This window comes from Camelus dromedarius, chromosome 14 (assembly GCF_036321535.1).
Source record: "Camelus dromedarius isolate mCamDro1 chromosome 14, mCamDro1.pat, whole genome shotgun sequence".
In the NCBI taxonomy this organism is placed as follows: Eukaryota; Metazoa; Chordata; class Mammalia; order Artiodactyla; family Camelidae; genus Camelus; species Camelus dromedarius.
This window is the reverse complement of record NC_087449.1, coordinates 7,027,265-7,042,855: the sequence shown is the minus strand read 5'-3', so window position 1 is coordinate 7,042,855 and position 15,591 is coordinate 7,027,265.

The window sequence follows — 15,591 nt, the reverse complement described above, 5'->3', positions numbered from 1 at the left end:
TTTGTATTGTTTACACATTGACGTGATAATATTTTAGATAGATGGGGTTAAATAAAATAATTATTAAAATTAGTTTCACCTGTTTCATTTTATTTTATTCTTTTGTTAATGTGGCTATTAGGAAATGCAAACTTCCCTCTGTGATTCACATGATGTTTCTGTTGAACAGTGTCGGTGTAGATCACGCTTAAAATTGTCCTTCTTGAAAATTGAAGAAACAGGGTATATTTATCTACTTGCTCCAAATTATCACTGGCTGGGTACTCCCCTGGGGGCATTACTTCTGGCTGCCCCTGCAGAGCAGAGTGTGCTTCTGAGCTGGAAAGAACCCTCAGGAGGGAGTTAGTAAGAAGCAGTGGGTGTGAAAGCATTGGCGGGTGTGAGGGGTGCCTGCAGTGCCTGGTATACGATCTCATCTCTACCTCCCACAGCAAAGGCCATCTTAAGCAAGAAAGCCCACCTCCCCATGAGGAGGGCTCCTCTCACGTTCATCCTCAGAGTCTAGGCCTGACTCACCCCAGGGAAAAGGAGACGTTATTTGCTTATTTTTCGCCTTCACTGGGCTCTAGGTCAGCTTGCCCAAGAAATGACTGACAGGGGAACTGTCATTGTTGGAGATGAGGTCTGCCATCATGGTCTTCAAAGACAAGAACACAAGGTCTAATGTCAGTATATTTCCTGAGATCTGGATTCCCCAGTCAAACCTACAGAGGGACATCCACAGTTTAGCCCAGACTGTGCTGGACCAAGCCAAATCCAGCTACTTTCCCAGCTTTGTCCTCCGAGTAAGGTCCACGTGTTTGTCCTGCGTCCTTCAAGAAACCATGAGAACAAGAACACACAATTTCACGACAAGTCTCGTATCATGGATACAAGGCCAAATTCACATGGAGTGGGATAATGTTTTAAAGAATGATTTCTGTGTTCTCACATCCTGCCCTTCAGCTGCCACCTAATCCTGTAACCCTTCCAATTCTGGGCTTTCTGATTTTCTTCATGTGCACCCTGAGGATCTTCTTCCCAGCCCAGAAAACTAGACACGAGTCATCTACTCCTTTACGGGAGGGTTGTCACTGTCAAATCAGAGAATAAAGGAGGCGAATTTGTAGTGTTTAAGTTCAAAAATCACTGGTGCAGGCGTAAGACAGAAACAGCCAGGTGCGCAACTGCACGACTGCAAAGAGCATTCTACTCCTGAGATTAAACATTGCACAGACTGGGGGATGGGAGAGAGGGAGGGCCTCAAGGACAGAGAGAGAGAGAGAGCTGTGCATCACTAGAACCTGGCCCGTGGCCCATCAGCTTACAGCCCTCGAGACCTACACGTGTCCTGAGGACCTAGATTAGGTGTCCTGTTCACCTGTGCCTCATGGGCTGCAGGCACACTGGTGATTAGCTAGGTCCAAAGACCAGCCCCTGTGCCCTCAGGTTCTGTTCAGCTTTCTGCCCCACCCATATCATGTGGGAAGCTACTTTCCAATCACCCAGGACACTTAAAAGCCCCAGGTCGTAGTCTGGGTCGCCTAGAGGTCTTCCTGGAATGGTATCTGGGCAAGAAATTCCATAGACCCAGACAGAACTAGCCTCAAATCTCTCAACACTCCAGGACACTGGTGGATACACACCTGCATTACATTTTTTTTCTTTTTCGCTTTTTTTTTAAATTGAAGTATAGTCAGTTACAATGTGTCAGTTACCAGTGTACAGCATGATGTCTCAGTCATACATATACATGCAGATATCTGTACACTTCTTAGGGCAGGAGTATTTATCCAAAGGAGACATCATCTTAAGAAATATGTCTCTGTCCACAGTTATGACTACTCTTATATTAATGTGCAGGGCAGTTTCTCTTCTTGAAGCCACCTTGTTATTAACCACCCCCTGGGGGGCATTGAATAGTCTTCCCACGACAGAGGAGCAGTTTGCTCAAAGGTAAATCATCTGAAAAATTGCAAGTGTTCAAAAAACCCAAGGTACACCAGAGACTAACACAACATTGTGAATCAACTGTACTTCAATTAAAAAAAAAAAAACCAAAGTATGATCTCACCTGGTGTCCCCTTGTATCACGTACACCTGGGCTGAAGAGCCAGCAGGCCCTCTGGATGAGGCAGAAGCAGTCAGTGAGACGGGCATGAGGCTGCGTGAGCCGGCCTCAGGGGTGCCCACGGAAGAGTGCGTGGTGGGTACGTTCAGGATACACCATCTTGTTTTGTTGAGGTGGTTGGGCTCAGAGGGTACCTTCCAGGAATTGTTTTCTCAGGCTCCAAAGTGGAAGAAGAGGCAGGTGGAAAGTCGCCCACAGGACTTCTGTGGCATTTGGCCTCCTTCGGCCAGTTCAGGGCAGGAAACATTTCTGTCATTGACTCACGGTTGCTGCGTTAGATCCACTAACACTGGAAACAAGTGTTTAATGCCCTAGTGACCCAGCAAATATTTCAGACAGCAGCCTCTTTTATGCTTCCAGTGCTACGTGACTGTGGTTAATGACAGAGAAGACAAATGGAAAATACCTGGACAATTGAAAGGAAATGATGATAAACTGCTTCTCAGATATTGTTGGAGTCTGGAGCATACCACCTGTTGCCTAATGTGTCTTTTGGGGTGATCCCCACACATACACTCCCTTCTCTGAACCCTGAAGCAGCTGCCATGCTCATGCAGTGGGACCCCTCCATCACCACCCTCCCACAGCCAGATGGAAGAGGTGTGGACATTTGACCCATGCTGGACCCACCAGATTCTTCCCCATCAATCTAGGAAATGGCCTCCAGGCCTCCTGAGCAGCTGTATTTGGCTCCCATGCGCAGGTCTGCAGGGAGAGAGGAGAAGAAAACTGAGGCACAGAGCAGAGGAGAAAGGAGGACCAGTCAGCCAGACCAGCAGCAGCACCGCCACCCCGGGCCATGACTTTCTAGGTCCCACAATGCCACCGGCTCACGGACGCCATGATGTATGGAAAATAACCTGCACTTCTGCTTAAATACCCGTGGGTGAGCGAACCGTATTCCCCATCACCCCATCGGAAGCTCCGTCTGTCCTTTACTGGACACAGGCAGGGTGGCTCTGCATCTCAGGGGCCTCACAGTCCTTAGGGCAGGCTCCCTTTGCATCTGGAAGGATAAGTGGCTTGAGACATTTCTCACTTCCCCACCTACTTTCCCACTGAAGATGCCTTCCGGACCTTGCTGTTTGCATTGAAGAACCAGGGGCAGGTCAGCAAAGGGCAGAATGGCCTCTTTCTTCTCTGTGGAGGTTCCCACCACTCCACATTTCAAATTTTATTAAGTGCAAAAGGAAGAGGGGAGGCATTCCCTTCCTTCCTGCCTCTCCTCCGTTCATTCACTCCATTGGAACTTGGTAGGCACTGACCATGTGCCAGGCACTACTTAAGATACTAAAGCTGTGGTCCATCCTGGAGTGTACATTACAGTGCAGTGAGACAGACGAGAAATACACCTACAGCCAAAAAATTTCAGATAGTGAAGAGCCATGAAGTAGATAAAACAGGGAAGGAAGATATGGCGTGACTGTGTGTTTGTGTACATGTGTACCTGCATGGTGGATCCTTTAGGCAGGGTGTCAGGGCAGGGCACCCTGAGAGGGTGATGCGGATGGACATGGAAATTACAGAGAGGGAAGGAGCTGGTCACGGAAAATGTGCGGGAACAGCCTTCTAGACGGGAGACCACGTACTCAAAGGGACCTGGGCCTCTCCGTCCCTCCTGGCCTCCCTCCCATCCTCTCCTCTTCCCTCCCCTTCCCTTTCCTCAAATATAATCTGAGCTCCCACTAGGAGTCAGGAGCTAGCTGGTACAGGTCAAAAGAATAGGACAGAGATCTTACCCTGGAGGGTTTCACAGAGCAGGTAAGGAGGAAAAGAGAGAAACAAATTATTAAAATATGGGTGGTGTGTATAAAGCAGAAGGAATGATAAAGTGTTCTTGGGAATGTGATGGGAGCACAGAGGAGGCTGCAACCATCTGTCAGGCTCTCTCACACGTCTGCCCAGCCGCTGGATCCTCCAAGGAGAAGGCTGAGCCTCTGAAGGATCAGAGAGCTCAGTTTCTTTCCAGTATAAGGCTCTTTACCTTGGATGCCTTTGAAAGACAGCGGGAAGCTTATTGGACAGTCCCGCAGACCCCACACACCAAACACTAACCGGGAAGCCCAGTAGAAAATTGGAATTGATTCAAGTGGCTGGAAAAACAGGAAAGGTGCCTTCTATTTGTCTCTAAAACTAGGATGCTGACACTAAAACACATACACACACACGCAATGCTCAGAGAACTGAAGGCAAAAGGAGGAGGAATTGGCAGTTGTCCCTGGAAATACGCAATCCAAGAACGAAACTTTTACAGAACCAGGAAAAAACCTTAACATAACACAGGGTCAGAGTGAACTCTCCGGTACTTATGTAACTGATGAAAGGTTTAAAGCAAACTGTATTTACTTAATGGTATGACTCATTTAAATGGAACAGACTTTAAAAAAAAACCCACGGTGATTAGGTTTTGCGTTTATTGTTGTGGAGTCCACTTGACACTTGGTGACACTGAAGTCTCAAAATCTGGAAACCGCCAACAGACCGTGTCTATGTAAGGACAAAAAGAGGAACCAGTTGCATCATATATGGGGTTTAAGAGGAAATGCTAACTCAAGCCACTGTGTCCTCAGACGACAGCTGTGGTGAGTGGGTGTCAGGTGTTAGGTAAACGGAAGAGGTGGCTGCAGTGGCGGGAGGTGTGAATGCCAGGATGCAAGCTGGGTTTGTGGTAAACGCCAGAAAGGGCGCTGAGCAGAGGTGTTTCAATCACTAGTTCAGAAGAGAATAGATCACAGGGTAGCCAGATGTCCCTCCTTTCCCCCCTTTTTTTAAAAAGTTGACGTATAGTCAGTTTACAATGTTGTGTCAATTTCTGGTGCACAGCATAATGTTTCAGTCACACAGATACACACATATATTTGTTTCCATATTCTCTTTCATCAGATGTCCCTCTTGAAGGAAACTGTCATTCTATAAATATTTGCTTCCAGAAGACTTTGAGGGAAAAGAATAATCCGTGGCCAGGACTGGTCTACGGCAGTGAATTTGGGAAGAAAAACTTGGCTCAGTGCCTGGCTTTTTCCTCTCGGTTCACCTGCTGTGAGCACACGTCCCGTTCAGCATCTCCAGGGCAGGCTCCGCCCCTGCACGGGGAGGCTGGCCCTGGTCCAGCAGTGCCTTGAGATGGTGGTTCCTGAGGCTGAGTTTGCATTTGCTGATGGGTACAAATTAGCTCTTCCAAACTCACCTTTCTCAGTAATAGTCGTGATATTTTGCTCTCTCACTACTTGGTCTTTTGTCTTATTTTTCAATAGGTTCAGAACTCAGGCTGGGAAGCAAAACATCATTATTGAGACTCCAATGGGGTCTCGGGGGGCACCTCAAAAGGTCCTCCAGCATTGTTGAATTTGAGGTTGAATCAGAGACCCACACACCTGGCAATCTGGAGAGACAAGTCCAACACTTTGGGACGAAGCAAGCACACCATGGTTTCTAATGCGATTCCCAAATCAAAAGCCACCAGGACAGACACGCTCCATGCCCGGCGGGAGTTTGTAACTGAGCCACTTCTCACCAGGGCAGGTCTATGCAGCGTGCAGCAGGGTGAGGACTCTCTCGGGAGAATCCTGTTCCCATCTCAGCCATGCTGCGAGGCCTGCAAGGTTTTCAAAATACCACTAATTCCTTTATGGACAGGAAATCAAAGCAAACAGAAATGAGAGCAACAATAACAATAAAAAAGCACAAACCAAAAACAAAAACCTCAAACCACTCCAAATAAATAAACCAGCACTTTAACTAATGGTATGTGACCCATATAGGCTACTTCCTGAACAGGGAAATATGACAATAAAACCTAAATTCCATACAGCACTTCATAGTTAACCGAGTACTTTTAGACATGTCTACTTTGATTCATTAAAAAACCTCATCATACTACTTTGATCTCCACTTACATGAAAGGATGAAAGAAAGGGGGGCCAGAGAGACAGGAGGCAGGAGTTGAGCTTGCCTGTCTGGTTGCGGGAGATGCCCAGGACCTCCGCGTGCGGCTGTGCTGGGCTGTGGATGCACGTGGTGGTCTCAGAGATATCTGCTGGCGTAGAAAGATCTTAGAAGTGAGATTATTGTGTTTCATATCACTAACCCCATCAGATCCCAAATATAACTTACACCACTGAGTGAGGCAGCAAGTCACACTGCTGGGTCCACGCACAGGGCCCTGAGAGCCGTGCTGGGCCAGCGCTGGGGCTCCTCCCCTCAGCTCTAGCCGGGCCTGCACACCAGAGCTAGACTTTTCCCCATGGACTTCCATATGGGGCTCTCTGCGGCAGCCCAACCAGGGTACAAGAACTGTTTCGGAAAGTTTGGAAAGTGGCCCAGGGATGCCCAAACTGATGACCCCAAGGCAGTCTGAGATCAGAGTGCTGTGACCTACTCAAGCTAACCACGATCTACACCAGGAGGTCAAACACATGAAGAGGCTAAGAGCTGCCATCAATTTAGAGTGATGGATTAAAAAAAAAAAATCTAAGTATTGCATCCAAAGAGGAGAAACTTAGCAGACACCAATGTAACCAGGGGATTGTTACAAACCTCTCCAGGATGAAGACAAACCAACATTATTAACCCCTTGATACATCTGATGAGAAGAACACAGTATCAATTTTGTGGAAATTTTTCTAAAAATGTATTACATGATTTCAGTCATGAGTAAACTTTGGACAAATCCAAATTTTACAAAATAACTGAACAGCACTCTATAGAAGTATCAAGTTTGTGAAAGACTGAGATGTTACAGACTACAGGAGATAAAAGGATTTGTCAAGTAAATGCAGTGTGGGGTCCTGGTGAGGCTCCTGGAACAGAAAAAGAACATTCATGGGAAAAAAGGTGAAATTCCAATAAGATGTGTAGTGTAGTTAATAATATTGTACCAATGTTAATTTTCCACCCTCGATGATTGTATTATGTTCATGTGAGAAGTTAACATTAGGGGAATGGGGTACATGGGATAAGAGAATTTTTGTGCTAGTTTTGCAAGTCTGAAACTAATTTCAAATAAGAAGTTAAAAAAAAAAGTCCAACATAGTCTTTGAATGTACATGTTGGTTTCGGCAGCTGGGACACCAACTGTAAATGGTCAGCAGTTCCTCCCGGTAGAGGGGAGTCCAGTATTTGCTTAAATGGCCCAGGTCGTAGCTCCTCTCTGCTGGCTCTCCTGGTGTGCAGGCAGCATGGGTCACGGTGACTCCCTCCCAACATCTTGTACTTTCCTGACATCACGGTGCTCACGGTCACCAGCACCACTGGCAAACACAGGCTTTCTGACCAAAAGCTTTCTGACTCCATTCTCTAACATTTCCCTGTTTTCTGCTTCCCCGCCTACCCATTCGACCACTCCTCTCCCGACCCCCTGGTCCAGGGCTGGTACCCTCCAGTTTTCCCCCTTTCAGGTTAGCCAGGCTTCTCCCCGCTTCCAACCTGGTCAAGGTCAAGGGGGCTCTGGGAGACTACAACCACCACACTTCAGATGTCAGTGGGCGGTGTGAGGACCTCGGTCCAGGCTGCGGTAAGCAGCCTAGCGACCTGATTTCTGTATCCACCTCCCAGCAGCGGCGTGTGCAGGGGTCCCAGCTGGCTAGACTGGGAATTGCACGGTCTCTCAGTGATGGCAGCCATCAGTCCTCCAGCAGATGGGAGGGCAGGGGATGGAGAAGCCAGAGGCAGGGCTGGCTTGTAGACAAGGACCGCTCTGACATTGCCCTCTTCTCCTGGACAGGAGGCTAGCTGATTCTCTGCTCCCATCCTCCAGTCTCTCCTAAGCAGGGTGGCTGCACTCCCTACAGTTTGCTCTCTGAGGAGGGCCTGGGGGTGGGCGGGGGCTGTGCTCACGAGAAGGGTGTGGGGCAGCCCAAAGGCTTGTTGGGACAGTGTTGCTCCCTGCAGGCTTCTCTCTAACACCACACTTGGCGGAGCGCTGGTGCGCACTGGAGCCTCAGTACAGGTCTGCTGAATGAAGGAGTGAAGAGTGAAGAAAGGTAACTCCATTTACTGCTGTTTCTAGGGAACTTGTTCAGTTCAGACCTTCGGCAGCCCAGGGTCAGTCTCCTGAAATCCTCCAACCCCCTCTTTCCTAACGTGTGGGCTGTGGCTCAGGGATACCCAAAGAGAGGCTATATTTTTTTCTTTTTCAACTGAAGTACAGTAGATTTACAATGTTATGTTGGTTCCCGGTGTATAGCATAGTGATTCAGTTATATGGAGATATATATATATATTCTTTCCATATTCTTTTTCATATTCTTTTTTGTTTCCTGTGCTGTACAGTAGGACCTTGCTCTTTAATTATTTTATATATAGTAGTGTGTATATGCTAATCCCAAACTCCTGATTTATCCCTCCCTACCCCCTTTCCCCTTTAGTAACCATAAATTTGTTTTCTATGCTTGTGAGTCTTTTTCTGCTTTGTAAATAAGTTCATTTGTATCCTTTTTTATAGATTCCACATATAAGTGATATCATATAATATTTGTCGTTTTCTGTCTGACTTACTTCACTTAGTATGATAATCTCTAGGACCACCCATCTTGCTGCAAATGGCATTATTTCATCCTTTTTTACGGCTGAATGGTATTCCATTGTGTGTGTGTGTGTGTGTGTGTGTGTGTGTGTGTGTGTATGTGTTTGTGTGTGTGTGTCTCCAAATTGAGGCCTCTCTTTGGGGCTCAGGTGTTCACCCACTGTGGGCTGTTGGTGGGTGCTGTTCTGGTTAAAGCTGTGTTTGCACAAAAAGCAAAGCGTGTTCACTTGGTTGGTGTATAACAAAAATATCCCAGATTTTGATTTAGATTATATTCATACTCTGCACAAGGTCAAGAACATTTCAACTGGTCATTACAATGGAGATTATCATCATCATTTGGAGTAGCTTGAGGTCTGGGAGAATCATGGGTGATGAAGTCCCCTCCGAGCTACCTTTTGGCGCCACCACTGACACACCCCAAGTGAGGATTTGAAAGCCATTCTGATTCTGAGCCAGCAGCATCCCACACCCTCTTGAGTTGGCAGAAGACATGGACACCTGGGGTCTGGTTCCCCCTGATCCTGGCCTCCCACCTGAGGAGTCAGGGGATGAGCGCCTCATACGTCTGTGACTCCCTCCGGGACCACCATCCCTGGTTCTCTCAAGCAAAACCAAGGCAATAGAAACCCCAAAAGCAGATTTCCCTTTCTTGCATTTCCTGAACAGCAGAGACTTCTAGCACAAAAGATGAAGTTGGACTGGCTCTCTTCACCCTTTTCCAAATTGTTCTGGAAACCCATTAGGGCAAATCTCATGCCAGCCCAGCAGGCTGCTGGCTGTGGCAGTCTCCATTAAATCAGGATTTTCCTTCTCCCCTGGAAGGGCCCACGGTGCTGTCATGGGTGCCTCACAGACAGCAGTGATTTTAGCAGTAACTGTAAAGTCTCCCCGGCTTTCCCTTGAAGGGGTCCAGCAGGGTTTGGACAGTTTCTGGATAACTGTGGTGGTAACACAGCGACAATAGGCAATCCTGGAATTTTACAAACAAAGGCTTCTCAAATCTGAAGAGAAAGTCAAAGATACCAGTTGGTAAAAGCCTCTTTCAGATTCTGACCAGAGGTGTGAGTGGTTTTTGGTCAGCTCCAAGAGAAAAGCAATGCCAGCCCCCGCAGGGAGGTGGGCGGCTGGCTCCATCCTCTCATGGGCTGGTCCAGCCTGCCTGAGTCACCCGTATTTGCTGAGCTCCCACTACACCACGCTGAGCACTGGGAATTCCATGACCCGCACACCCCCCACCTCAGGGCTCACTGTCCTCTGCAGAGGACATGGGTGTGTAATCAGACAAACGCTCTATTTTCTTTATATTGGGGACAAATCTGTTTGTTTGTCTATTGTTTTACTTTTCAAACATGAAACTGTGCTCTGTGCTGTGTTCGATGCTGGATCTATGATGTGGGGAAGGGCTGTGACTGCCCTCAGTGTCTACCGTCTAAGGTGAGGACAGTCTGGACACAAACAACCAAAAAGCAGAGTGCTGCCGACAGCTGTTGCCAAGCGAGACGGTGAATTCTATGTGTCAACTTGACTGGGCCGCATGGTGCCCAGAAGCTTGGTTGACCATTATTTCTAGGTGTGTCTGAGAGGGTATTTCTGGATGAGATTAACAACCTGAATTGGTGGAACAGTTAGCAGACAGGGGTGGGCCTCGCCTAATCTGTTGGGGGCCTGAATACAATAAAAGGCTGAGTAAGAAAGAATTCTCTCCTTCTGCCTGATTGAGCTAGGATATCGGTCTTCTCCTGCCTTGGACCTGGGCTCAGACTGTAGCTGCACCATCAGCGCTCCTGGTTCTGAGGCCCCTGGACACGAACTACACCACTGGCTTGCCTGGGCCTCCAGCTTGCCGTGGGCAGATCTTGGACTTCTCAGCCTCCATGATTGTGTGAGCCAACTCCTTATAGAAAATCTATTTATTTAGAATCTATCTGTCTAGCCTGTTAATTTTGTTTCTCTGGAGAACACAGACTATACACCAGACAGTGACGGGAGTCCAGTAGGAGCCATTGAAACGTCTGGTGTGTTGAGCAAAAACACCCTTGTGGGTTCTTCACGATTTTGAAGTCTGGGGCCGTGAGGATTGAGTCAGACTGCAGGCGGGTCTGTGCCAGCCTCCTGCCCTGCCCTCCCTCCCCCTGTTCTCTCCCCTCTCCCCTCCCCTTCCTTTTCCTCTTCTCTCCTCTTTGATTCTTCTGCCGTTCTCTACTTTTTGACATCCCCACCTACTCCTGGATCTCATTATCCTAAGGTTCTGGCCTGTCTCTTAAAGCACCTGTTACCACGTAAGTGTCAGATGGACACATTTCACACAAAGGTGTGAGTAATTAAAAAGAATTAAAGTGTTGCCACCCCTCTACCCCAGGGTTGGTGATTTTTTTTCCCCCTGCAGCAAAGGAACAAATCATTAGCTAAAGAGCAAGTGCTCCACGGGAGGGAACGCAGACGTGGGCCAAGCACTGGCTGGGGGTGGGGAGGGGGGCAGTTTCCTGGCCGTGAAGTCTTTGGACCCTCCCAGATACCAGTGTGTGTGTATCTTAAACAACCCTGCAGGGACTTTGCTTCCATTTCCTCCATTTCTGGTTTGAGCCAGGGTGGGGGAGTCCAGGCCACGGAATCTGCCCAGGCCGGATCCACAGCCAGGTCCTAGGAGGGTTCAGTTTACCTGGGGTCACTTGTGTCACGGAGACCGCCAAGTCAGCAGCCCCTCACTCTACTCTCTTCTTCCCGCCAAAAGGGCTCATGAGAAAATGCGAATGACCACTTGAGGGCGCTGTTACCCCACAATTTTCCTGCAAAATCTGCGGTCAGCAGAGAAGTCCAGATTTCCTTTGTTTTTGAGGCTCTACCAAAGGGATACCTCTGGGAAAGAGGGAAACACACACTCCCGGATCTACATTAATACGAAAAAGCAGAGGTAAGGACATTTTTTACATTCTGAAAATGCCTTGGTCTGTGATCATTTTGAAATATTCCCAGGGGACCTGTTTTCCACGTGCAGCATAGAATACTGCTGAAGAGCTAGGGCCATGCTGCCCAGACAGAGAGGGGAGTTTGAGTCCCAGAGCCACACCCACCAGCCGTGTGACTTAGCCCAATGACTGAATCTCTCGGGGCTTCAGTTTTGTCGTCTGCTTCTTTGGGTACTGGTGAAGATTAAGGGAAAAGAGACACGGAACACTTTATGGCACCCTGCCAGGCACATAGAGCTAGAAAAGAATGCTATTATCATTAAACACTGTTTTTAAAATGTTAGAAAGAGACCATGAAGGCATCAGCTGCTTCCAAGCCAAATAGGGTGGGCTGGGGTCCGAGGCTGTACAATTTTGGGTAAAAGAGGAAGGGGTATTCAGACAGCAGGATGGGACAGGTCAGGGAAAGCCAAGCGAATCCCAGCAGAAAGGGGAACTTGATTTCTCCCTCCTTCTCCCACAGGAAAATGCCATGTTAGAGCTGCCCTGGTAGGCTCGCCTGGCCGAGAACCAGCTTTTTTCAGTATTACTCTCAAACTTGCCACTTTGAGCAAATTTCATCTCATCTCCCTTTGGTTATTCAGACCGCTGTTCATCCCAGCTCAAAGAGCACAGTGATGGACGAAAGGTAATGCGGGGTTTGGGACCTTGAGAGGAAAGGAACGGTTGGTTACCAGTTAGCCGAACTATTAGACAGGCCGTGGGGACCGCGTTGTGGATGTAACGAGGAACTTGGTATGTGTGGTAATTATGCACACTTGAGTTGAGTTTTAGGAAAAACATATAAAAGAAACGTTATTTCCTCTTTTCAAAAGGCTATGATGGTAAGAGGCATTCCATAAGCAATCATTATGCAGCACTATTTCAAGGGCTGGGCTGTCAATGAGTTTTAACCATTGAAGAAAGGGAGCTCTAATTGGGGGCTAAGGTAGCTTTGGGAATGGCAGCTTGTGAGTTCTGTAATGACAGGTGCTGGTGAAAAGCTGATTAATCCCATTCATGGGTATAATAGGCTACATTTGTACAGCACCGGATCCGATACTGAGTACTTTTATATAAATCTTCTCATCCCGTATTCCCCACCACCCTCTGAGATGCAAAGAGGCCAGAGAGTATTATTACTGTCCTTAAGAAAACCAGCTTTATTGAGATATAATTCATATACCAAGCAATTCACCATTCAAAGTGTACAATTCAGTAGTTTTAAGCATATTCACAGATGCATGCAGCCTTCACCACAATCCATTTCAGAGCATTTTCATTATGACAAAAAGAAACTTGATTCTTTAGCTACCACGCCGTCCTCTGCCTCCCTTGACTTCCCCCCACTCCTAGCCCTAAGCAGCCACTAACCTACTTTCTGTCTCTATAGGTTTGCCTATCCTGGAATTTCATATAAATGGAATCATATAATATATGGTCTTTTGCGACAGGCTTCTTTACCTTAACATGTTTTCAAGGTTCATCATGTAGCATGTATCAGCGCTCCATTCTTTTTAAATGGCTGAATAATATTCCATTGTAGGGAGATAACACACTTTGTTTGTCTGTCCATCAATTGGTATACATTTGGGTTGTTCTACCCTTTGGTTATTTTGAATAAAGCTGCTATAAAGATTCATGTACAAGTTTTCGTGTGGACACATGCTTTCATTTCTTTTGGGTACATATTACTAGGAGTGGAATTGCTGGTTCTTATGGTGACTCAGTGTTAAAGCATTTGAGGAACTGCTGGATTGTTTCCCAAAGTGGCTGCATTTTACATTCCCATCAGCAGTGCGTGAGGGTTCTGAGTCTCCATATCTTTGCCAGTACTTGCTATTATCTGACTTTCTGATTCTAGCCATTCTAATGGGCATGAAGTGGTCTCTCACTGGGATTTGGATTTGCACATCTGTGATGACAAATGATGTCAAACATTTTTTTCATTTGTTTATTGGCCATTTATATAGCTTCTCTAAAGAAATGTCTTTTCAGATCCTTTGCCCATTTAAAAACTGGGTTATTTGTATGTTTTTATTATTGAGTTGTAAGAGTTCTTTATATAGTCGAGATATAATACCTTATCAGATACATATTGTCTCCCATTTGGTGAGATGTCTTTTAACTTTCTTGATAGTTTCTTAAAAAATTTTTTTCGTCGGTTTTGCAGGAGAGCCGGTCCACGGATCTCCTCATGCTGCCCTTCTGGAAGTGGAACCCTTATTACTATTACTTAATAGATGAGGACAATGCTTATATATTAGGTAGACTGAGGGAGTGGGGGTCAGAGGGCAAAAGAAAGTCACTCAGGATCAGAATGGTACAAATACCTAATCATGGAATTCCAGGTGGTGAAGGATGTTGGATGTTGCCTCCATCAGATTTTTACTGGATAGAGCGATCTGGACAAGCACGCTTGGATGTGGTCCTTTGGTCTCGGCTTGAATACCCCCAACAATGGGGAACTCACTACTATTAGTTTAGATTGAATACTATCCCCATGAACAACATCCCCACGTGAAGACAAGACAGCTCACGCCTCACAAGGCCGGCTGTATGTGCAAACAAAGTGGGGAGGCAGAAGATAGGTTCTTTGGGATCCTAAACAACTTTATGTCACCAGCAGGCCATGGGCATGCGGTAAAAAGGCAACTAGCTGTTTCTGGACACCAGGTGCCCAAGGGACTGCACTAATTTTAGCACTAACAGAGTGCTTACTAAAGAGGTCCAGCACTCATGGGTCTGGAATGTGATGTTCCCTCACCCTCAGGCGGTGCGGACTCGTGTTGTACTGCTGAGTCTGCTCCAATCGTTTTCTGATATTGAGAGAGAGAGAGAGAGAACCAGACCACAGAACTGTCATGTGCCTAAGGAATTTGCTAAGAAATAGCACTTAAATGCCAACCTTGAGAGACAGAGCTGGTGATGGCCACTCTCCAAAGGGCTGAGAGCCCATTTCAGAGTGACAGGGTGCTGACCATCTTTGACTCTCTCCAGATCCTTTCTCTGCCCTTCTTTGCCAGCTCCAAGTCCCAGGAGGCTGGGACCTGCTGGGGGCATCACCTGGTCCCCCTCACTAGCCATCCTGCAAGTGTGTTCAGTCAATGGGGATCACCAGCCGATCAGAGAGTTAGAAGAGAGAGGCTCTGGAACCTGGTCTGTGGCTGGAGCTGTGACCCTGCCTCTTCTGTCCCAGGTCCAGTGGTGTGATTTCCTGTCCTTGTCCTGCTGGACCTGGGGGGCTGCTGACAGCTGGTTTCTGGGTGTTTCACCCACCATCCTTTGTTTGTACACTGAACGTCCTTGAAACATACCTTCATTAAAATCTCTATTCAATCTAAGTTGGGGTGGATTCTATTTCCTATCAGATAGATTCTTTATTGCCATCTTGCCATGGTAACAGTGTCTCCCTCAATTAATGTTAAGCTCAGAAAGAGAGAAAGCCCCAGGTTGCGGTCCTAATATTAACTCTAGGGGAACCTCATATGCTCATCTGGGTCCCATGTAAACAAAACAGATGACTTTGTTCCTATCCTGCCCTGGAATTTTAAGCCTCTGTTGGATCCATGGCCATGAATCTGTTTATTCCACAAGCTCTTTCTGAGGTAGAAGACCTAACATTTCTATATAGCTGAACTGTTGCTTGGAGTCAGACCTTGTTTGGTTCCTGAACTTTTCTGCATCAGTGTGCAAAAGGCAGAGTTTGAAATAGGCAGTCTTGTACCCTGATGGGAGAGTGGGAAATTTTGACACATAGCACACAGTTTCCTAGCTTAATCTTGGGCAGTTGTCCTCTGAGTTCTGCCCCAAAGCCCTGTCTTATCAATGTTTCCTTGTCCATGAGCAGGAACTTGAAAAAACTATTTTAAAAAAGTGTAAGCATAGGAAAAAGCAGACTGCCTTCATAGGTCTGTGCTAATTCACCTAAGCTCTTTCTTTGTCTTCACAGCCAAATTACTAACCTTTCTATTTATAAATAGAGGGGGCTTTCCAAGACCTAGGGATGC